This window comes from Rhinoderma darwinii, chromosome 4 (assembly GCF_050947455.1).
Source record: "Rhinoderma darwinii isolate aRhiDar2 chromosome 4, aRhiDar2.hap1, whole genome shotgun sequence".
In the NCBI taxonomy this organism is placed as follows: Eukaryota; Metazoa; Chordata; class Amphibia; order Anura; family Rhinodermatidae; genus Rhinoderma; species Rhinoderma darwinii.
The window spans coordinates 364236866-364262023 of NC_134690.1; the positions used below are offsets into that span (position 1 = coordinate 364236866).

General features: G+C 40.2%; 1 protein-coding gene across 5 annotated transcripts in view; it reads left to right on the forward strand.

The window, feature by feature from the left end:
• Nucleotides 1-25158, forward strand: part of PLCB4 (phospholipase C beta 4) — a 263547-nt gene that overhangs the window by 18334 nt on the left and 220055 nt on the right. For all 5 annotated transcript variants that reach the window (XM_075863064.1, XM_075863062.1, XM_075863065.1 and 2 more), the window contains exon 2: nucleotides 22038-22095. The gene's annotated coding sequence lies outside the window, so the exon portion shown is untranslated. The remainder of the gene's footprint in view (nucleotides 1-22037; nucleotides 22096-25158) is intronic.

A 25158-nucleotide genomic window follows, 5' to 3' on the forward strand; every position in this document is an offset into this window, starting at 1 on the left:
CAAGCAATAAGTCATACCCTGAGAGGTGTAATACAGTACATTTCTTTCTGATTTAGAGTGCACTTATTTCCAGCTTTTTTCCGAGCATTGGGATTGACCTAATATGTACTTTGCTTCTAGATGGACAAGAGACAGACATTTTGAATTTTTGAGTTGACTTGTACAAATTTCTACAGTAACTCAGTCTTATTACATAACCATGTACAGAAATGATTATTTTCTGCTTTGATTTTGCTCAGTGGTGCTTACCATCTAATATCTATACATGCATGCACATGGATAGTGCTTGTAGGACGTGTAAGGAAATCTTAGTGCCATACGAATATGTGAAGAACATATAAATGCCATACTTATAACGTACTTTGGACTATAAAGCGTCAATCTAAGTCATACAGTCAATAAAATAATTTCTAAAACATTTCATACATTAACCGTAAAATTGCACTATGCAAAATGCTCATGACGCCTTGCAATGCATATTGCCATGTCAATAAGAACGCAAGAAAGGTCTTCTTGAGGCATAGAGGAATATGACATGGTCATATATATCAGTGTGGAGCAAAGTGAGTTGAAACAATTTTCACTATTCAAATGAGACTTACTAAAGGAAAATTGAAAAAAGATGCACTAAAAAATGTGAAAAAAAAGTTATTCGGCTGTACTATTAAGAGATTCTATTGCCTCCGTATGAAATCAGAGGCTTACGGAGGTACAGAAGGACGCATAGATTCTATAGGTGCCATATTTTGGCTTCGCACAACTCAAAACTTGTATGAAGCCTTAATATGAACATGTTCATGAGGTTTTAAAGAAGTAGTCCACTTTCCTCAAATTTATGTTATTTTTGTAAAAAAAATATACTTTCTGTATTAATTCCTCATGGTTTTCAAGATCTCTGCTTGTTGTTATGCAGTAGAAACATTCATTGTTTACTTCCAGTGGATATAATTCTGTTCATCGTTATGTGATGCACACACAGGCGCTGGGATCATTAGAAGACACAGCTCTGATACACATACAACTGTAACTGTAACGAGCTGTGCACCTGTGTGTCCATCACATGATCATGGGCAGAAGATTTTCCACTGGAAGTAAACAATGAATATTCTTACTGTATGAAAACAAGAAAAGATCTTGAAAACCGTAAAGAATTAATACAGAAAGTATATAGGAAAATTCTATAACTTTTTATTGTACAAAAAATAACATTAATTCCCTGAACCCAGAGAACTCCTTTAGTACACCTTCAATAGCTGTCAGCCGACCGACAGCTATTCCTCCTAACTTGCCCATTCACATGCACACTCAATTCGGCCAAGCGTGCATTTATTCTCAATAGGTAGAGGGGAATAATCCGCTGTTAGACATCTTCCCTTGAGAACACATCTGCCAAACACCAGCCGAAAATCTAATAAACATTAAATGGTTGGCCGGTCCGGTTAGTGTAAGGCTTCGTTCACATCTGTGCCAGGGTCCTGCTCCGAAGGTTTCCGTTTCCATCATCGTTGATTTTAATGGTCACGGATCCGGTGCCAATGGTTTCCTTTTTGTATCAGTTGTGCAAGGCTTCCGTCATTTTGACGGAATCAATAGCGTATTCGACTACGCTATTAATTCCATCAAAACGACGGAACCCTTGCACCGGATCCGGAAATCAATGGTGATGGAAACCTTTTTTTTCGGTTTGTGTCAGTCAGGGTCCCGTTCCGACGGAACAGGACCCTGGCGCAGATGTGAACAAAGCCTTATGTGTACGGCCACTTTTTTGAACTTTTGTGAATGTCTAACACCAATCTATCTTATCCTGCTCTTTCCGCTTTGTCTCCTTGATCTATATTTGTTATTTCAGCCAGCAATGAATTCAGTGAGAATAAAAAGGGGAGGGAGTCCTTAAATCTCTTTTCCAAAAATATCTTTACTTAACTCACTGAACAACATCAAACTATACACTGCCTTTAAGCAGTTACGTGGAGATGAACCAGTTTATGATTTAGTTTGACATGTGAAAAACATTTTACTTGGACATATTTGTAAACTTTAGATGCTAAGCACCCTTGCCCTAAGTACGGCAGTTGAAATTTTTCTCTAAATATGCCATTCCCTGCAAAACAGGAGGCAGCCATTTTGTTAGTTGATCCAATCAACTACTTTATAAAACTTATCTAATCAGTATTTTTATTTTTTTTGTTACTTTCTACATAAAAAAATAAATCTTGAAATATTGCAGTTTTCACACAGGCCGCTACAGCATTCTCAAATAGGCTGACCTTTCCTATATTCTGTAGCTCACTTGTCAGCTTTGCTGTATGAAATGGGAGAGAATGAGCAGAGTCATCTCATTATCTTTAGAAGTGAAGTCGGGGGATTTAATGACCGTTCTATTGTAGGACTGGAGGTCTACATAAGGCAGGATAGTAACACTATACACACAGGCAAGGCTTTGTATTCAGCTGCCCTATCACCCCCTCCTCTCTCTTTGGAAGATGGCACTGTACTCCATCACTATCTGGAGACTGTAATAAACTATGACATTTATCTATCAATTAAATCCCACTCATTGCAACTGCCATAAAGCACACACAGTCTGCTCCACTGTCAATACAGAAAATATAGGAAGGGGTTGCCTTTAATATGTCCGTCCCCAGTAAATATATAAAAATAAATAAAAGAAAAAAACAAAACATTGGGAAATATTTAGTAATACTATTCTAAACTTAGACAGAATAAAACTAGACAGGCAGAAACTGCTCCAAATTTATCACAGTGGTGCATGTGGTATGGTATGATAGATCTTGCTAGACAGGTTATGGTTTTCTCTTTCTCATGCCGTACTTTCCTTTTAGCCATACCTCTTATATCTAGACACTTTTTAAAACTTTTTTTGGAAGGTTCAAAATGTATCTAAAACATATAATAAATTTGTGGCATAGCATGTGCGCCACTTTTTTGGCGCAATATGTACCAGAATTCTGGCCTATTTTGCTTATTAAATGTCCTTCTAATTTCTCTTCTACTGTACAGACTTACATCTGATTGACAAAACTACAAATAGATGAGACATTCCGTTTGTGATCGTTTTGCTTTTAAATGTAAATTATGCATTTTACTCCAGAATAGTGTCTAATCGTCTTTTGTGACATATTTATTAATCATTTGCGCCATGCACATCTGTCCCGGTGCAAATGGCAGTCCCGTTAGTCCCATAGACTTTGTATAGGGCAGCTGGGCGCATGCTCCTCACTCCGATCGTGCAGTGAGGAGGAATGGGCGCTACAGGGCCCCCGTTCTAGTATTTGATGGAGGTGCCAGCGATCAGATATTTTGCAGTTGTTAGAACTTTTGTTAACTGGTTACAGTCAGCCTATGTATAAGTGATACGATAGTAACATGAAGAATAGTCGAGTACTTCAATTCACCATTGCCCCGTGAACTAATCAGCAGTGCTTTATAACACCCTGTATACCCTGCACCTTATTATCCTTGTACACCTTATTATAGGGGTATTCTGGGTAAAGACATTGATGGCCTATCATTAGGATAGGTCATGAGGTGTGATCAGTGGGGGCTTAGAGGGAACGTATCATCCCCTTAATTGTTTATTTAGACACAGCAGCAATTGAATTAGACTGAGCTGCAGTAAACGCGCTATGTCGACGATCGGGTTATATCGACAATCGCCGCTTGTTTACCAGTAGAAATCTGCCGTTGTGAAAGGAAACCTAGATATTTGATCAGGGATTGTTATAAAGGTCAGATAATGATGGATCCCATCATTATGACTGTAGATACATTGATTTGGCTACAGTGCCTATGTGCAAATGCTGGCAAATATCCTCAGCCAAACCTTAGCTGAGGATAGTAGGAGTTGTAGTATATGAATATTACTATTTGCTTGTATTTTGACTATGATAGACCTACATTGTAGAGAACAATGGTTGTAATATTTTCCTGCATTATGATCTAACTATCTATACAGTTAGAGCAGACGCCGGAAACTTTTTCCATTTTCCACGTGTTGACCAAATTGCGGTGTTTTGTAAGCGCAATTATGGCCATATACGGTCAGGTTATTACGCACACATTGTGTTTGCCGAGCAGACATTATTAAATTACCTTGGGCTGTTATTTCCGGTGATGGATGGATGACTGCCAGCTGCATATTTTGTTTTCTTTTTTGCTTTCTTTCATAATTGGCAATATAATGCTGGGCCGATTTTTCACCCTTTTATTGTGCACCTTGAATGTTGCTATGTAAAATAAGAAGTTAAAAATATCTGAAGGAAACTATAGGCTATGTACAGACTCTCTTCAGTTTTTCATCAGTAGTTTCATCAATTGCCTATTACAGTAAAATTCCTTTATTCCAATAGTCCAGAAATTCTGACAGCCAAGAACTTGTTTCCAGCACTGAACTGCAAGAAAATGTGAAATCTCTGATGATCAATTATGAGATTCTTCTGGTTACATTAGGGCGCTTTTTTTCCTGGAGATTCTTTAAGTTTTTTAAATAATTTTCAATGATCCAATAATCCAGAACATTGTATAATTCAGGCTAGTTAAACATTTAACCCTAAGGTTCATGCACACAGCCACATTAAGGCTTTTGTGCAGCCCTGGAGTTGTACAGAAATGTAATACGGCATCTATAGCAATCTATGGTCTACTGTATCTGCGTATGCCTCAGATTTCATATGGAGATACTGTATATGGAATTTGACAGAGAAATAATTGTGGCATACTCCATCAGATGTTGGAGATATCTCTGTGATACGGGTTCTTTTTCGTTGGCACCATACAGTGACACATGTAGTGCCTACACCTCTGTAGTAGGGGGTCAATGTGCTGCCGTACGGGCGCTGCCATGAGACCTGACTTTACTGGTGTGACCGTAGTTAACCTTGCTATTCCTCTTCCCACTCACAAGAGTCCAGAAGACTAAGATAAGCCTGTAACATGGAGGGAATGCTGAGGTCGTTGTGGTTTTCTTGACAATGTTACTCCTCTGCTGTGTCAAAACTATTTATTCTGACTCCTCGTACCTGCAGAACTGTTATTTGTTAGTCTGCTTATCCTTTATTACAGTGTATATATTTTTTTTATATGAAAAGTTAGGTCATCTGGACAAAGGAATAGAAGAATCAGTGATGTCCATCTCTTTGCTGTGATTGGTTTTTGGGAATAGACGGAATGACCTGGGCTTGGAGCCAGTTCACATACTAGAGCCGCTGGACAGTTATAGTTCTTGGAGAGATGTTCAAATATTTCAATCCTTTGTCCCTTAGGGTTAAAGTTGTTTTGTTGCTATTTATTTACAAATGTTTTTATTTTTCTGTAGAGAATAACAAAGCAAAAATAACCAGGATTCGATTTGCCCACAAGCTATTTAAAGGAGCATTCCTGTTCTTGCCGTCTACTGTCCGAAGTAAACATTTTAAAGTCGAGTTGTTTAAATTCTATTCATTTATTCCATAGTCATATTTATTTTCTGGAAAGCTGGGGAGAGACAGTATGGCTATAATTACAGTTTCCAGAGGGCTTGTCCTAAATGTTTTAATATCATTGTATAACTAGGCACATGTTCCATTTTGGATTCAAAGGTTGATTAATAGGTTGACTAATTGGCCAAATATATGCGGACAGCCCTCATGATGTAATGACTGCTGCCTCCCGCTGCCATGAACTTGCCGATCCCCGTGGTTTTCTGGCTCCCGGCTGGTGCCACGCCTCTCTCACAGTCCACGCTGCCTGGCGGCCTCCCCTGCCGCTCTACTTCAGCTCCCCTTCCGGCCACTTGTGCTTACAGGCTGACTCTCTCTTTTTTTAAAGGGCGAGCGCAGGACAAATTACCCAGGTTTCCTAGGTACTTAAGGTACCCTCCCCTTTGCTCTTTGCCTGAGCAATTAGGTTATATAGTATTCTAATGGATTATTTGTTATGACCCTGCTTAAACTTGACCTATTGTCTGTTCGTTTTGACGATCATATGTCGCCTGCCATGACCTCTAGCTCTGCTAACCGTGAGTGACTGAAAGTCGCCTGCCCTGACTTACACTCTACAGACCACGCATCTTGACTGCTGTTATTGTATCTCGTCTGTCTACGTCAGCCGTTGCCAACTGAGACTTCTCTGGGGTAGCAACCTGGGAATTCTAGTGGCCAAGTCACCATCTCTATGAACTATAGACTCCGCTGCCCAGTTTAGCCCTATGCCAAATTCATTGGAAACACAGTGGGTCTACACCATTCTCTGTTGGCCCCGTGACATTCACCAATCTCTATAGGCCCCATGACAAATAAGTATTTGCATGAAATCAAGCACAAAGCCATGTTAAGTCTATAGACAAATGCTGAACTTCATGGCACTTAAAAATCGCCTATCCTCTGTTGTATCACTTACTACGGGGTTCCAAACTTCCTCTGTAAGTGACATCAGCACAAAAACTGTGCGCCAGGAACTTCATGAAATGGGTTACCATGGTCGAACAGCTGTACACAAGCCCAAAATTACCATGCATAATGCCAAGCATCGGCTGGAGTGGTGTAAGGCACGTCGCCACTGGACTCTGGAGCTGTGGAAGCCTGTTCTCAGAAGTGATGAATTGCGTTTCATGATCTGGCAGTCTGAGTCTACCTACTGGGAATGGATAGTATAACCAAAAGAGATATAGTAGTGATCACCCACCAATTGTAAGTAATTTGTATATCAAAATAATATCGTTTTATTAGGAGGGTTGATCAAAAACGATTCATTTCAGTAATATTTTCCTGCATCAAATCTAGACCAGACCAAAAAGCGAAAAAAGATGCAATGACGCATGAGTGTTGTATCAAATATAAAATACATTTTTATTGAGAATACTAAAAAAGAGCATATAACAAGGTCCACAGACACACTAACAGAAAGACTAACATAACATGAACTCCTGCTAAGGAGTTGGAAGGAGTTGGAACTCCTTAGCAGGAGTTCATGTTATGGTAGTCTTTCTATCTGGATGGTTAATCAGAGGCGTAGCTAGGTTCTCCTGCACCCGGGGCAAAGATTCTTATTTCCCGACATCTCCTTCCCGCTCGCCATGTTTGCTTTCTCTACCAATCAACGAGGTGTCATTTTTTTCACATTTTTTTAATGTAACGCAAGCATTAAACCATTTCTACATATTACAAGCGATATAGTTATATAAGGGAGTTAACATAAAAATAAATTAAAAGAAAATATATTAAAGAGGCCACACAACCTTCTGTAGATAGCGCCACACACAGCCCCCTCTTGTATATAACGCCACACAGCCCCCTGTAGATAGCTCCAAACACAGCCCCCTCTTGTATATAACGCCACACAGCCCCCTGTAGATAGCTCCACACACAGCACCCTCTTGTAGTTAACGCCACACGGCCCCCCTGTTGTAGATAGCGCCACACAGCCCCCCTTGTAGATAGCGCCTTGTAGATGGGGTCGGTGACAGCCCGGGAATGGACCCGTCCTGTCACCTGACCTGAATCCTCTGAGCCCATGTCACTGACGTGAGATCATGTGACAGGTCAGGTGACTGGACTGGTCCACTCTCGGGCCGTCACAGACCTCAGTCAGAACGCCGCCGCATGAACTACTGGCTCTTTGTAACGCTGATCGCTGCTGCAGGTGTCCGACATACAGGGTGCCTAACAGCAGCGCCCCCCATTCCCTACCAGCTAGTTGCGCCCGGGGCACATGCCCCGCCTGCCTCCCCTAGCTTTGCCCCTGGGTTAATGCTGTAGCATACTGAGACATTTTAGCTTTTGATATGCTTCCAACTTTGTGGCAACAGTTTCCTGTTCCTGCATGACTGTGCTCCTGTGCATAAATGATGTAAAATCCTTTCCTCTAGACGTAGTGAATGTCTACTCGTTAGGGTAAGTTCACACATAGCATAAATACTGCAGCTTTTCCGCAACGTATATTGTTGCTGAAAATCCACAGCAGAATGGATGAGATTTGAACAAATCTTATCCACATGCGTAAATGACAAGTGGAAAAAACGCTCATCCCAGGAGGATGGTCTGCAGGACGTCAGAGGGTAAGTATGGGCATTTTGTTTTTTTTCTTCTGTTTTCCGAAGTTGACATTGCGGCCAAAAAACGTCACCACAATTTGGTGCGGTTTTTCGTCCGGAATTCCCTGCATTCCCTTTGTACTTTTAAGCAACTTATCCGCTCTGTGTGAACATACCCTTATAGTTCTGGATATAAACAGATCATTAGACAGATTTCTGTATTGACCCTTGATATATTTATACATAGTTGTTAGGTCGCCCCTAAGCCTCCATTTTTTCCAGACTAAATAACACAGCAGATTTTCATTCCATTTATTACTTTGGTTACCCCCTCTGTACCCGCTCCAGCTTTGCTATGTCTGTCTTGTACACTGGAGATTTAAATAGAGATAGGCTTTATACAAACCTATGTTGTGTGAGTAAAATATTAAGGAGAATCTTCTGTCTCTTTCATGGAGAGTAGCAGCCATGCTGACAGCTACAGGATATAGGAGTGAATTCTGTAGCATCGGTCTGTTGTTTACGTTGATAATAGGTAAAGTAGAAGTTGGCCTATTTTCCTGCTATCGATGTCTACATGAAAAGTGTTGTTATTTTCCTCTGTGCCTACTAGTTAGGAACAGGTTTCTACATTATAAGAAAAGGAAATGTTATACTGCAGTTATGAACTTAGATGTGATTGTTTACAGGTGGGTCCTGCGTGTCACAGACATGCAGGACCCGACGACAGTGAACCCGTCAGGTCCGCGGGACTGACGGATTCAGTGTAAAGCGAATGATACAGCTGTTCTGTACACAGGATACAGAACAGCTGTATCTCCAAAAGTAAAATGAATTTTTAATAAAAACTAATTTAGAAGTTACCCTAATCCCACTAAATGATCTATTTTTTTTTATTTTTTTTTAAAACCCTCAAAGGTGTTCATAGCCTTTAATGCCTGGTTGTCAATGGAGGAACTGAACACTTCCCATAAAAAGAGCCGTGTGTTACTTTGTCTCGTGTTCAATGGACTCTAGACAGATGTCGAATTATTATGTTAATCTGTAACAAGCTGCAGGTCTGTCGCCTCAAGTTTATTTTGTAGGAAATCTCCATGCCTCCGGGTTACAGGAACCTCCATGGGAATTCCAACACAATTTTTTCATGTTTAACTTCCTCTACTATTGTTTTCGTGCTTTAAACAGTAATTCCCACCAAGCTGTCATCTGTTGGTAATAAGTGGGTAGCAGTGTTTTTATTATAAGTATAAATCTTAAACAATCATTATATTGTCACGTCTATATAGAAGATTTGTAATTCAGAGCATGCCATACAATATATATGGCTGTAATGGATAAAGCATGCACGAGAGTTTTATGTTTTCTCCGTCACATTGACTGTGGTCTTTTATACTAAACATATAAACATTTCTATCGCCATTAGAACATAATAATTTTCAACTGGGGCAAGAATTGCAGATTTTCTATTTCAGATCATAGGAATTGTTGGATTCTGGGTCTAATTATAAACAATACAATCCATACAATCATGAACATCAATTTGGTTGAATTCAGATGCCTGTATGTCAAGATCTCTGCTTGCAGTCAGGAACCTTTACTTCTAGTAGATGAAAATCTATGCTGGTCATGTGAACACACAGGGGCACGGCTCATTACAAGACAAGGTACTGATACACTAAGGCTCAGATGCATGCGGGACGGAAATGCAGCAGAATTGCTGCTCGGATTTTCATGTAGAAATTCGGCAGCGTTTTTGCAAGATCAATTGACATATTGCGGACTGAGAATCTGCACCGCAGGTCAATTTCCGCGTGTGTCTTCTGCGTTTTCTTTCCACAGAGTGTGGATGAGATTTGTGCAAATTTTCTGCATGGAAATTCCACAGCATTTCCATCCCATGTTCAGGAGGCTTTACTGTAACTGTAACGAGTAATTCACCAGTGTGTCCATCACATGATTATCAAAGGACAGATTAGATGTACCCAATAAAGGTTATTGTTAAAGTGTAACTAAACGTTTGACAAACTTCTGACATGTCATAGTGACATGGTAGAGATGGGTTCGGAATGCACTAGATCAGAGTAGGTGCACGAATAGGGTCCCAACCCAATCGTATTGTGAAAAAGTATTCGGCACACTGAGTCGTAAATATCAATCTCTTGAATTTTTATTATAATCGATGCCAAGGGTTTGGTGCAACGTTTCGGTCAAAGGACCTTCGTCAGGCACTTGTTACCCTGGTTACTTGTATCGGCGCTGCGTGTCAGTATGGCGGGTTTCCGCTCCTTTTGGCGCCAAACCCTTGGCATCGATTATAATAAAAATTCAAGAGATTGATATTTACGACTCAGTGTGCCGAATACTTTTTCACAATGTCATAGTGACATGTCAGAAGTTTTGATTGGTGGGGGTCTGAGCACTGAGGCCCCCACCAATCGCTCAAATGAAGCGGCAGAAGCGCTCACAGCTGCTTCGTTTCTGTTCGGCTTTTTCCGGAAAGCCGATGTATCAGAGTACAGGCTCATAGACTTTCTATTGAGCCCGTACTCCAATACATTGATTACCGGAAAAAGCCAAACAGACACGAATTGAATGAGCGCTCACGCTAGCGCTGCTGCTTCGTTTGTGCGATTTGTGGGGATTTCAGTGCTCGGACCCCCACCAATCAACACTTCTGACATATCAGATGTTTGTAAAACGTTTAGTTATCCTTTAATTGACTGCAAGTTTTATTATACTTTAAATAATCTTTACTTGCTATAATCATAATACTCCTAAAAAGGGATATCTCAAGACGACAAACACTGTCCATATGCCCTATTAGAGCATATGGACGTCATAGAGGGGGTCCTCTGCTTGGGACCCCTCTCAAAGTGCCAGAACGGAGAACCTTCTTCTCACATCCTTAGGATTTCCACTTTCCGTTTTTCAAGCAGCTGTGTAAAAAATATATAAACTCAAGTACTTTTTCCTTCAGCACATTGGAAACTTCTTATTTATTATGACTATTGGAGAAACCCGAAAAGCCATTTTCTGGTTATTCTCAGACACATTCACGCTTTCAGCATAATTAGCTGCAATAAAAATACTATACATGCAGCCAAATAACAATGTTTCCCTACTTTTAACACTTGTTTAATAATTCCTAATGTGTTGAAGAGCTTACGCAGTTTAGTTCTGTAACTCGAGCTACCATGCTATAAAACGTGTGAGCGGGTGACTAATAAAACTCCTGGAAGTCAGAGAGGAAGCATTCAGTGTTCTAACTGCGCGACCAGGTGAAAAGAATAAACAGATTTTATATTAACAAATATACTCTTTGGAATAAGTGAAGCTGAACTTTGGTCGTCGTAACATTTCAAGTTAAGTTCTAGGTTAATTTATAGGTTGATAAATAAAATAAGTTTTATATATATATAAAAAGTCATATTATAATGTTTTTAAATGAGATAATATAAAACTGAGGCTTCGCACCCAAATATATTTTGTCCTTAGCTGTCACTTGTAGAAACGGTTACTGTAGATAGCAGAAGGAAACAGACCTTTAAATAAAGAATAATAGTGTACAAAATTCTCTTCTCTCTCATCATTTGCCCTGTAGTTAGCTGTGCGACCAGTTAAAATGTTAATGTCCCTCTGCACTTTAAGACACGTCCACACCGCCATATTACGGTTCTGTACGACCTTCAAGTTGAAGTATACGGACCTCTACTGTACCTCCATATGCTGCTCTTTATACATTGGCATTTTGTACTGGATAAATAAGAAGGGAAGGGGAAGAAGTGGGGAGAAAAAGGGCAAGAAGCATGACGCGCGTTTCACTGACGTCAGTCAGCTTCATCTAGGGGCATGGGCACTCAGTTTCTCGCGTCCTTTATGTTGGGAGTTGTGATTGACAGCTGTCACAGCCAATGACAACTCAGTAAAATAAAAATAATGTTTAATTGATAAAAAAAACTCCCACAGGTTGGAGCTAATAGTGTCAAAAGCCTTTGGGGTGACCCCACAGTACAATTTTTAAAAGAATATGAGGAATTGATTGAATTTTGTCTGAGGGAACGGGCCATCACACTGACTGAATCCAAGTTTCTCTCAGTCAGACATCCCAAGGTAGCAACATTTTACATGATGCCCAAGGTACACAAAAACCTTGAGCAACCTCCTGGTAGGCCAATAGTGTGAGGTATGGGATGTCTGACTGAAAGATGAAGTCAGTGGTTGGACCATGAGCTTTGTCATTTAGTGCACAAATTGGCATAATATACTCATGACACCATGCAGGTTCTGAAAGAACTTAATGGTGCCAACTTGGACAGGGATGAGATCCTTGTCACTTGTTACGGTCGAGAGCCTGTACACATCCATTGGGCATGACCTGGGGTGTCAAGCGGTAGAATTTTTCTTGCAACTAGAGCCTAATTACAATCCCAAAAGGTTGAAATTTGTAATGAAAGCTTTCAAATTCATCCTGACCAGGAATTACTTTCTATTCGATGCACGCTTCTTCCTACAGACCCAGGGATCAGTGATGGGCGTAGCCTGTGCGCCCACGTTTGCCAACCTGTTCCTTGGGCGATGGGAAGAAGAATTTCTCTTTTGCGAGCAGCAATAGGAGTACATCAACAGTGTAACTACTTTGCGTCGTTATATTGATGATGTCATTTTCATATGGCGGGGGGAGGAACAAAGGCTGTTGGAATTTATGAATGGTCTTAATAACAACCAACTCAATATGAAACTGACATTGAGTTACAGTAAAATAGAAATTCCCTTCTTGGACATTAAAATTGGCATCAACCAGCAGCGGCAGATTGAGACAGATTTATATAGGAAAGAGACGGCTACCAATAGCCTATTGGATTCTGGAAGTGCCCATTTGTGGAGAACGATAAGAGGTATCCCCAATGGCGAATTTCTGAGGTTGAGAAGAAATTGCTTAACCTTTGAGAGTTTCAAACTTGAGGCTACAATTTTAAAAAAACGTTTGAGAGAAAGGAATTGCTCAAATCGCCAAATAATATATGGCTATAATCAAGCACTCCGCACTGATAGGGACACGTTACTAGTAACCAAAGAGAAAGTGAAATGGTGAAAATGAAGTGAGATTCATCACAACTCTACATGATAAATGGGAGGAGATGAGTAGAATTGTGAATAACCATTGGAAGATTTTGCTAATTGACCCTGACATACAAAAGCATCTGGTCTTCAAAGCCTCAATAGGCTACAGAAAGAACAATACAATCGGTCAACAAATGGTCAAGAGCCATTTTACAAGAGATTGCATCCAGAGAAAACCTCCGAAATTTCCATGGGTTTTTCCCATGTGGGACATGCACAGCATGTCAGATCTTAGTGAGAAAAAAGATCTTTGAGCTTGGTTCAGGGAAGCCCTATACCATGAAACAACATATCTCCTGCTCCACTAAGGGGGTTATATACATGTTAAAGTGTAAATGTAACTTACACTATGTTGGACAACCCAAGAGAGAGATAAAAATAAGGATAGGCGAACATCTCAACAGCATAGAAAACTATGACAGAATGGAGTTAGGGGCAATTCAGAAAAATAAGCCCTTTCAACCCGCCCCTGTAGCCCGACATTTTAAACTTAAACACAATCTCAATGTTGGGGAGCTCACGGGTTGGGCTATTTGCCATCTATATATGGGGATCAGAGGAGGAGATGTGGACAACTTCCTACTAAGAGAGGAGAGCAGATGGATTTATAGGATGCAATCCATGAGTCCAAATGGACTAAACGAGTCATTCAATTTTGGTTTCTTTCTCTAATTTTCACTTTCTACTGTAACTGTACATAGTCAAAACCTTACTGTTTTTCCAATTGGTAATACAAACGGTATGTTTAATCTGTCCTATACCTAAGGTAGAACATTTTACTCATATAGGCGGAACCATTGGGCAACAAAATAAAAATAATAATAAAAATATAAGTAAAAATAAATACAAACAAATGTTTGCTTGGTGTAGGTAACACGCATTTAAGAAAACAAAACTTGTATAAAAAGTGATAAAATTTAACAAATGTTGTGACACTTGAGATGTTGTCATACTACAATTCTCAATAACAATACAAAAATGCAAAAAATAAAAATATAATAAAAAATAATGTTCGCTAAATTCAATTAAATACAAAATAAGAAAATTAAATAAAAAATTAAAACATAAATATAGATTGAAATAGCAATTTTTTGGTGATAGACTTTGAATAATAAATATATCTTTGAATATACAGGTGCTAAATGTGGATAGGTATTTGTACGCCAGGATAATAATCTTTCCTTTTTTGATTTTGACACTATTAGCTCCAACCTGTTGGAGTTTTTTTTTATCAATTAAACATTATTTTTATTTTACTGAGTTGTGATTGGCTGTGACAGCTGTCAGTCACAACGTCCAACATAAAGGATGCGAGAAACTGAGCGCCCACGCCCCTAGATGAAGCTGACTGACGTCAGCGAAACGCGCGTCATGCTTCTTGCCATTCTTCTCCCCACTTCTTCCTTTTCCCTTCTTATTTGTTCAATTTAATTTGGTGGTGTACATCAGGGCAAAATTGGAAGCAATAAAAGTCCTCAAGAGGAATTTCTATTACCATTTTCTACTGGATTAAAATTGTGGCATGCTCCATTAGACTACTGGGGGTAATTTATCAACCTTTCTACACCAGTTTTCTGGCATAGAAAAGTCACAAAAGGCTTTTGTACATTGCCCTTGTCACTTTTGTGAAAAGGGGGCATGGCTTTCCAAAAGTAGGCGAAGGCATATCGGTCGGACAAATGTGTAAATTTGTGGTCTACTTGGTGGGTGGAGTCTAAGTTAGACTTAGATTACTCCCGACATCTATGTTGAACGTACATTACAAACGTTGTGTGAACTGAGACTCACAAGGAATTTTCTCTTTGGCTATTCATTAATTTTATTATTCAAGAATTGCATGACATTAAAAGAGGCTTTTTGTCCAGAAACGGCGCCACTCTTGACTCTGGGTTTGGTCAGGAACTACAGCTCAGCCACAATCATTTGAATGTGGCTGAGCTGCAATACCAGACATATTCCATGGATAAGAGTGGCACCGTTTATAGAGTCCCTTTAACAGACCTACTAGAACTAACCGGAGATACTACTGGGAAAGTTCTAACCGAGCAGAATTTTGAGTGAGTCTTGTATAGACAGCAGCCTGTTTCGCTTAACCCAGTAGTTTAAATGTCATTTATTTCTGGCTGTTTGTCATAGCAACATCTTTTTGCTCTGCGACAAAGTGGCTCAGCCAATAATTTGATAAATGTACTGTGCTTTCTACGGAATACTTATTACACAAAAGGCATTTTCATTTGAGGTCTGTTTTGCTAACCATGTTTATTTAATAAGCACATATTTCATTTTCTTGTTTTACTTTTGTTATGGTTTTATTACTTTTTATGCATACCTCCAAGCCTCATACTGTAAAATGTTCTTCAATTTACAATGTGAAAAGCCAAATACGGAATGATGTTTTCACTTCAATAAACTGTGAATATCTCCTTGAAAAGTCGTGTTCTCAAACATCACATTCAATTTGCTTCTCCGTAAATAAATTAAGTAGAACAGGAGCCTGTGATTGATGTTTCTCTGCAAATTTGGTCAGATATTTTTTCCTTAACAGTTTGAGAAGTGCTGTTTGATCTGCGGGTTTTTTTTTCCCTTTGGTGGAATTCTCAGATTGTATTTTGTATTATTATAAGGACTAGAATATTTTAGATTTTATTGTCTAAAAATAAAATTGTTGTAGTTCATTGACTATTCCTAATTTACGAGAACACAAATGTTTGATATACAAAACAAACAACGCTCACGGATCTCTGAGTAATTGCTGTGTAAATATGCCACCTCCTGCATCTTTTTTCTGGTTACCTTTCCTGTCTATGTAGCTGTGTAATGTGGAGTCAGATCCATAAACTGCAGTGATTTTGAAGGCTTGAACTTGGAACAACTATCAGGAATTTTATTGCCCAGTTATCATTCCAGTATTGTAGTTCATTAAACAGTAAAGTTTATGTTCACCTTTGTATAGCATTTTACATATAGAATAAGTTTACATAGAAAGTTTGGTAACTTTGTAAATACTTGACATTACTTTTCTGTACTGACCTGGAGTTGTTTAGTTTGTGTGAGGATATGTTCACATGCTTTGCAAAAAACTTCTGAAAATACGGAGCTGTTTTCAAGGGAAAACAGCTCCTGATTTTCAGAAGTTTTTTAAGCAAACTCATGTTTTTCGCTGCGTTTTTTTACAGCCGTTTTTGGAGCTGTTTTTTTATAGAGTCAATGAAAAACGGCTCCAAATATAGCTCATGAAGTGACATTCACTTCTTTTTCGCGGCCGTTTTTAAAAAACGGCCGTGTAAAAAAATGGCCCGTCGGAACAGAATGCCATTTTTCCCATTGAAATCAATGGGCAGATGTTTGGAAGCATTCTGCTTCCGACTTTTCGGCCATTTTTCGGCTGTTTACGGCCCGAAAAACGGCCGAAAATAAGCTGCGTGAACATACCCTTAGGGCATGGCCAGACGTGGCGGAATTGCTCTGGAATTCCGCTGAGGCCAGTCCGCTGTGGAAATCCGCAGCAGACATTTTCTCCATTGGTTTCCACACCTTTTCAGTTAGGTTTGTGCACACGTTGCGGAAAACACCGCTGCGGACCATAGGATGCGGTGCTGAATTTGGTGTCCGCAGCATACACTGGCTGTTGCGGACGTGTAGCGGACTTGTTGCGGACTTATTGCGGAATATCTCCATTGACTTCAATGGAGATTCAAAATTCTGCAATGAAATCCGCAGATGTTATGTGTGTTGCGTTGCGTATTGGTTTTTTCGAACAGGATATTTCTTCATTCTGACTGGACCTATGTATTTCTAGGTCTATAGCCAGACTGAGGCCCCATGCACACTAACGTAAAAACGCCCGTAATCACGGGCCGTAATTACGGCACGGGCAGGCCCATAGAAGTCTATGGGGCTCCCGTAATTACGGGTGACTACGTGTGTGCACCCGTAATTACGGGAGCGTTGCTAGGCGACGTCAGGAGATAGTCACTGTCCAGGGTGCTGAAAGAGTTAAACGATCGGCAGTAACTGTTTCAGCACCCTGGACAGTGAACGATCACAATATAGAACAACGTGTAAAAAAAATAGAAGTTCATACTTACCGAGTTCCCTGCTTCTTCGTCCAGTCCAGCCTCCCGGGATGACGTTTCAGTCCATGTGACGGCTGCAGCCAATCACAGGCCAATCACAGGCTGCAGCGGTCACATGAACTGCCGCGTCATCCTGGGAGGTCGGGCTGGATGTCGAAAGAGGGACGCGTCACGAAGACAACGGCCGGGTAAGTATGAATTTCTTTTACTTTTACTAGGGAAAGGGTTGCCCCTTCTCTTTATCCTGCACTGATAGAGAGAAGGGAAGTACTTTTCACCTGAATACGCAACGGCTGGTCCGCATCAATTTACTGCACATTTTAGGCAAAGCCACAACAGCATCTGCAACGCAGATTACGTGCGGCATTGATGCGGATAGTGTCGGCAGAAATACGCCACGTCTGGCCATGCCCTTACAGTTTAGAGCTGCATTCACAGTTCTGTTGTTTCAGAGCTGAAATATTCCAGCTTTCCTTACTAGCTAAGCACTAACAAAGTTCCTTAACTTTTCAATTAGATTATTTCTATATGTGAACAATTGCTGCTTAAAGCTGGACATACCCTTTAATTATTTCTTTATGTGGCACCCAAAATACATTAGATTTTTTTTTTAGCCAGTTTGACAACTCCAGAAGCCAAATGGCTTCTTTTGAGACCCTGCAGAAATTTCATAGACATAAATAAAAAATACAAAAAAAACGTTAGGCTTTAATAGCAATTTTCTGACCTGGCTCCTGGGATAAGTTCAGCTAAACAATACCAATAGTAGTGCTTTACTTTGCAATGTCTTTAGACATGACATTTGGATGATTGTAATAAAAACAAAATCATCTGTTAGCCAAGTTTTACAATATGTGCATTGTTATTGCATTGTTAATGGCAAAAGCACAAACATTGAGGGAAATATCCAAGAGATGGTCTAATGCAGAGGCAGATATACCATATGTGTAACCAGCGCAACTTCACATGGACCCATTAGGTAATATGGCCCTCTCCTACCTTAAAAGGAAAATATAAGGACTTCTTCTTGCCTACGATACTGCATGCAGGAGACTACGCCGTGACGTCAGCGCGCCGATGCGATTGGGTATTGTGAATGGGTGTGTCTGTGGGATATATACTATTGTTTATGTGTTACCAAGGCGATGGTAGCTAGTGGGAGTGTAAAAGAACACCGCCAGCACTATATTTTAGGTCAGAAGAAGCGCTAGTTAGCATGAAACCGGCTGTAACCTACCATTCTGTCTGCTTTGTCCTCCCTGGGAAGCATATTTTTTACCTTTTGTATACCACAATAAAGGAAAGTTTCAACTAGATGGGTGAGTGCCGCTTTTCTTCTTTCTTACCATTACAGACCACAGTAATGGTTCCCATGGACTACAATTACTGGTTAATTGGCGCACCAGTGAAGGATTTTATATAGTGCCATTAGGGAGCATTAAATCAGTTGGAAAACAAGAGCCCAACATATTGTACAAGCACAGGGGCCCTGTACTGCCTGGGTCTGCCCCTGCTCGTAGTGGTCATGCGGTAAATATCTAAATTTACATAGACTAAGAATAAATGAACCAGATTAATTAATTGCCCATTTTACATGTGGTAGCAGTTGAACACCTACACAAGTCTGGCTCTGAATAAACTCTGCCGAGGCAATTGCAGGTCCTTAATATAGAGTAGAGTCTGCTGAAGAAACCTTTGCTAACATCTTCAACACAAAAAGAACCACAGTTAAAGTGGACTAAGTGCTAATGACACTGGACTGTAAAGGACCAAGATATTGTTAGACTAGTTGAGCTATCGCCTCTGTTCCAGTGATCCAAGAAGTTGGATCTTCCAAAGGCCTCATAGGTTACTGGTGCTTTAGATGCTTCCGTCTCCATTTAGTTGGCGCTTGGCTTGAGGCGTCATCCATATTAAATCAAAATCTTTCTAGAGATTTTCTTGACAACCTCATGTTGCCACGTCATATCCAGGCAAAACATCCATGTTTCAGGATGACGGCTGCAGAGTTCGCAGGGCCTGCTCTATGCGTGACTTGCTTGATAAAGATAATGGACACTGGGACACTTTGACTAGACTGTAAAATACCTGAACCTTATTCCCAGAGAAAATGTGTGGCATTAGGTAGAACAACAGGTGATACATAGAATTTCGCAATGACTGGCTAATCTGCACAACCAGTCAGCAGTGTGTTGGGGTTAAATTACACAGGAATTAGGGATGGTATTGATGAAACAGGTGGTTTGACAGGATTTGGTTTTATTGTAAATATATGTTATCTTTACAGTTATATATATATATATCATGCGTTGTCAGCTGTCACCTGTCATTTTTACCTGGCGCCCACAAGGGAACATGCAAGAATGCTATATAAATAAGGTGCCCCTGATCGCAGCATTTTTCTATGGTGGGGTTTTATTTGTGGTCTTAGAATATTTGTGTCCTTTTCCAGTTTATATCCAGGATGATTTTGCTTTGCCACAGGCTAAAGTCTCAGTTTAGAGTGCAGCATTTGGTTAGATTTTTGTTGTAGAACCTTTTTTACATGGAGTGTATTTCTCCACCCTGGAATGATATGCGATCGCTGTTTTAGCAATATTGGTTCAATTGTCACCCATCTGTATCAATTAATGATAATGACTGCATTGTAGGTCAGTCATAAATCCTTATTGTTTAAACATTAACCCCTTAGTGACCAGCCCATTTTAGGCCTTAAAGACCAAGCTATTTTATTCTTTTTTCTATAGTCGCAATCAAAGAGCTATAACGTTTTTATTTTTTCGTCTACATAGCTGTATGAGGACTTGTTTTTTGCGGGATTACTTGTGCTTATTAATAGCACAATTTTTGGGTACATATAATTTTTATATTAACTTTTATTAACCTTTTTGGGGGGGATTATAACAAAAACCTGAAATTCCGCCATTGTTCTATGCGTTTTTAAATTGACGCCGTTCACTGTGCGACGTAATTAACATGTTACCTTTATTCTATGGGTCGGTACGATTACGGCGATACCACATATGTAGAGGTTTTTTTATGTTTTACGACTTTTGCACAATAAAAACACTTTTGAACTAAAATGATTTGTTTTTGCATCATCGCTTTGCAAGAGCCGTAATTTTTTTATTTTTCCATCAATGTAGTAATTTTTTGGGCTTGTTTTCTGCGGGACAAGACGTAGTTTTGAATGGTACTGTTTTGGGGTGCATGGGACTTATTGATTCATTTTTATTATGACTTTTTTGGGGGCAATGGAAAAAAATTGCAATTTCGCCATGGTTTTTTGCGTTTTTTTTTACGGTGTTCACCTTGCGGTTTAAATGACATTAACTTTATTAATGGAGTCATTACGGTCGCGGCGATACCACATATGTGTACTTTTTTTTTTTTTGACACTTTTACTAAATAAAACCACTTTTTATGGAAAAAAATGATATTTTTTTTTTTTTTACTGTACTTTTTATTAATAATCTTTATTTCACTTTGATGACTGATTTTATTAGTCCCACTAGGGGACTTTACTGTGCGATCTTCAGATCGCTGATATAATGCTCTGGTATACTTCGTATACCAGAGCATTATTGCCTGTCAGTGTAAATCTGACAGGCAATCTGTTAGGACGTGCCTAACGGGTTAAACGGCCGCGATCGAAGTAAACTTCGATCGCGGGCGTTGGAGCAGGAGCTCAGCTGTCATCAGACAGCAGAGCCCCGGCTCCTGCCTGCACGGGAGACCCGTGCCGGACTTAGACTAGGCTGACGTGAAAAGGCGTCAACCTAGCCTAAAGCCCATTAGTGACTCACGTGAAAAGGCGTATTGGTGGTCACTAAGGGGTTAATGTGAGAAGAGATTGTTAGGTGGCTAAATTCAGAATTTTGGTTTACCAGCCTATTAAATGGGTTGTCTCCTGTTGTGGTATATGGACATAATAGAGGGGGTCCTCTGCTTCTTTAAGAGCGGCTCAGACGGACGCGGCCCATCCATACCTTACGTGATTGGCCATTCGTTTGAATGCGAATGCTTCAGGGGAAATTTCTGTCTAGTGGTAACTTTCTCTGGCAATAACATCTGATCGCTGGGGGTTAGAGTAGAAATCATGATGACTCGGAAGACCGTTACTTGACATAATTACGAAGCTTGTCCTGATTGATCAGTTTCTTTTCATTTTGTGAGTCCTGTGTGGCATCGCTGCAGGAGAAATGAAGCTTTCACAGCACACCTTGACATCACCTAGATGATTGGTGGTCACCAGTAGTCCTCCGCAGCACACCCTTTACTTCCATGTCCTAATAAGACAATTACAAATTAAATGCATGTGTACATTTCCAAACAATAAGCAACATCTATATAGGTGGCCCTAACAAATTACATGCGATTTATTGGGACGTTTTCAAAACTGTGTCTGGTTTTCAATGTTGGGTGGAAAAAATTAAGATGACAGCTGTGAAAATTGTGAAATTACTGCAATCTCATTCTAATGTATTCAGCATTAATACTTTCTGCTGTTCAGCACCTTAATGAAGTGAGGCCAATTACTGTAACTATGTTATATTGTGCAAATGTTATTCACTTAGCCTTCACAGAAGAGGTAGAGCCGGGCTCATCCATGCAGGATCCTTTGTAACTTCAGTGCAGGAATAGATCTCCGCTTGTTTGCTCTGGCAGACACACACTCGTATGCGCAGGATCCCTCTGTATGGCTGTACTCTGACACAACACCCTGGTCTTGCCAATGAATAAACAGTCCGTCACTGTGTGATATCTGTGCATGTGTCAGCTTTATCATACATAATGTTTATGTCTTACAGGGAACAATGGAGTCTTTACAATGAATGTTCTGCAATATTAGTTACCTGCATCATCAAGGTAAGTGGATTGGAGTCGTTTTTTGTAAATTCCAAAAATAACTTTAGATAAGATTGTGAGTACTGTTGTGTTTTTGCACATGAAAACGATCCTCCTTTCACACACTCTCTAAGGCTTCGTTCACATCTGCGCTAGGCCTCCGTTCCGACGTTCCGTCAGAGCTTTCCGTCGGAACGGAGCCCTGACCGACACAAAAGGAAACTATAGGTTTCCAATTCCACCACAATTGATTTCAATGGTGACGGATCCGGTGCCAATGGTTTCTCTTTGTCTCCGTTGTGCAAGGGTTCCATCGTTTTGACGGAATCAATAGCGTAGTCTAACCCTTGCACAACGGGGACAAACGAAAACAATTTGCACCGGATCCGGCACCATTTACATCAGTGGTGATGGAAACAGAAACCTATGGTTTCCGTTTGTGTCTGTCAGGGCTCCGTTCCGATGGAAAGCTCCGACGGAATGGAGCCCTAACGCAGATGTGAACGAAGCCTAACTCATTCTTCCATTCTCATCATTATACACCCATGCAGGCTCCCCATCCTTCCTAAAATTTCCATTATACACATATCATTCCCCCGATACTTCCCCCTTCCCGCTCATGACTTTAAGGGTCAGTTCACGGAAAAAAAAGCGACATGTTCTTTCTTCCGGCCTTTGTTTCCACCTCTGGCCTCACATTGAAATCAATAGGGGCCAGGGATACCCTGTTTCCTATTGACAATTTTTTTGTCATTTTTGTGACATTGCAACTATTGACATGTCCCTGAAATTTATCCCAAAGTTCTTTACATCAAAATGCATGACTCACTATTGTAGAGGTGCAGTCGAAGTCCCATCATGCTCATCTGGAGTTTATCCTACAGGTCATGCAATGACATTTAAAAAAATAAATAAAGGCTATGTACACCTTTTGAAACAGTTTGTATTTTTTATTAATAATGCCCATCAGTGTGTTTCGTTCAACTCTCTAAATACTTTTTAACTTAAAATTCTTTTTCATTTTTGAGATACAGCTACTTTGTATCCCGTACACAGAGCAGCTGTATCTAGCGCTGAAACCTGAATCTTTCAGGTCAGCGGCACTGACTGGTTCAGTGACAGCGGGACACACAGGATCAAACTGTTACCAATCACATCTAAGTTCATAACTTATATGTGATCGATAACAGGTGGATGGACCCGCTGTCACTGAACCCGTCAGTGCCGCTAACCTGAAAGATTCAGGTTTCAGCACTAGATACAGCTGCTCTGTGTATAGTATACAAAGCAGCTGTATCTCAAAAAGTAAAAATTATTTTTAATACAAAGTATTTAGAAAGTTGCACCAAACACACTGATACACACACACACACACACACACACACACTCACACACACACACACACACACACACACACACCAACATATATAAATATATTTACATTTTCAAAGGTGTACATAGCTTTAAGGCACTATTTTTGCCTTCATATGTGCTTTTTGCTCACACGAAGCAGTTTAAGTGTAGCATCTACGATGAGCGTGTGATGCAGGCGGCTACTTTCAAGACAGTTCCCTGGCATTCCAATGTTACATGTCGATGTAATCCTGCGTCATTTAGACTAGTTTATCTGGTATGGCAGAGCTTTGACATTGAAATAATTCTGCAACAAAAAAAGTTTAGACACACCTTTTAACTGGATAACTAAAATTATCTTGACAGTGGCTCTAAAATAAATAGCTAAAAATGTCAAAACTTGAAATTCAGGTTTTGTCGTAAAATATTTCACCTTATTTGTTATTTTTTCTAGTTCTTATTTTGATGGGAAATCCCTTGTTATTGTTATACAGTACCATTGAGCCGCAGGCAAGCGACAATGTTAAAGAATTCATTTTTTCAGGGACTGTCTTTATTGTAATAACAAAGGGTAGACGGTCCTGGCCACAGGGAGTATTAAAACAAATATCCTGCTCCACTCGTCCCCCTCCCCCGCTCACACTCTCCATGGGTCTCTCAGATTGCATAGACTGTGCTACATCCCAGTCAAACAATCATAGATCCCCTGTGATTATCTGTGCTGCTCTGTGATTCCTGTGTCATGCTCCACCCCTTTTAGGCCCTATACTAGGCATAACACAGTGTATCAGTTTTGGCCAAACCACTGTTGCTGTGGCGTATGTGTTGGTTGTGATGTGACTTTGTGCGACAACTTGAATTTAGCCACCTTGTTTTTAATCATTTATTTATTTTGTATATAATTATTTTTATCATTGTTATTATTGCTTTTACATAGTATTATACTAGTACTTGACCATGTCCAGTCATCATTTGTACACATTACACCAGGTGCCCCAGATCAAGATTTCAGTAATTTGTCTTAATCCATCTGTTGCCCTATTGTGTCATCATCATGTAACCTGTCCTTCTAGTTAATGGTGCAGTTAACATGTGCATTAGTTGAGGGCTTGTGTTAGGGTGGCTATACACACTTCAATAATGCATACAATCCAGGGATTCAAACACTTGTTCTACTTAAGGCTGAGTTCACACGTGGCGGAATTTCACTTGAATTCCGCTGCGGACACTCCGCAGCGTTAATCCGCAGCGGAGCCGTTTCTCCATTGACTTCCACTTAAATTTAGAAGTGTTCGTTTAGACGATGCGTAAAATTCCGCTGCGGAACATAGGCTGCGGAGCGGAATTTGGTGTCCGCAGCATGCTCTGTCTGTTGCGGAGCAGTGGCGGACTGGTTGCGGACTCATGGCGGAATTTCTCCATTGACTTCAATGGAGATTCTAAATTCCGCAATGAAGTCCGCAGCTGTCATGCACATGTTATGTGTGCTGCGGATGCGTCTTGCTTTTTTAACATGACATTTCTTCATTCTGGCTGGACCTATGTATTTCTAGGTCTACAGCCAGACTGAGGAAGTCAATGGGGCTCCCGGAATTACGGGAGCGTTGCTAGGAGACGTCAGTAAATAGTCACTGTCCAGGGTGCTGAAAGAGTTAAGCGATCGGCAGTAACTGTTTCTGCACCCTGGATAGTGACTACCGATCCCAATATACAGCAACCTGTAAAAAAATA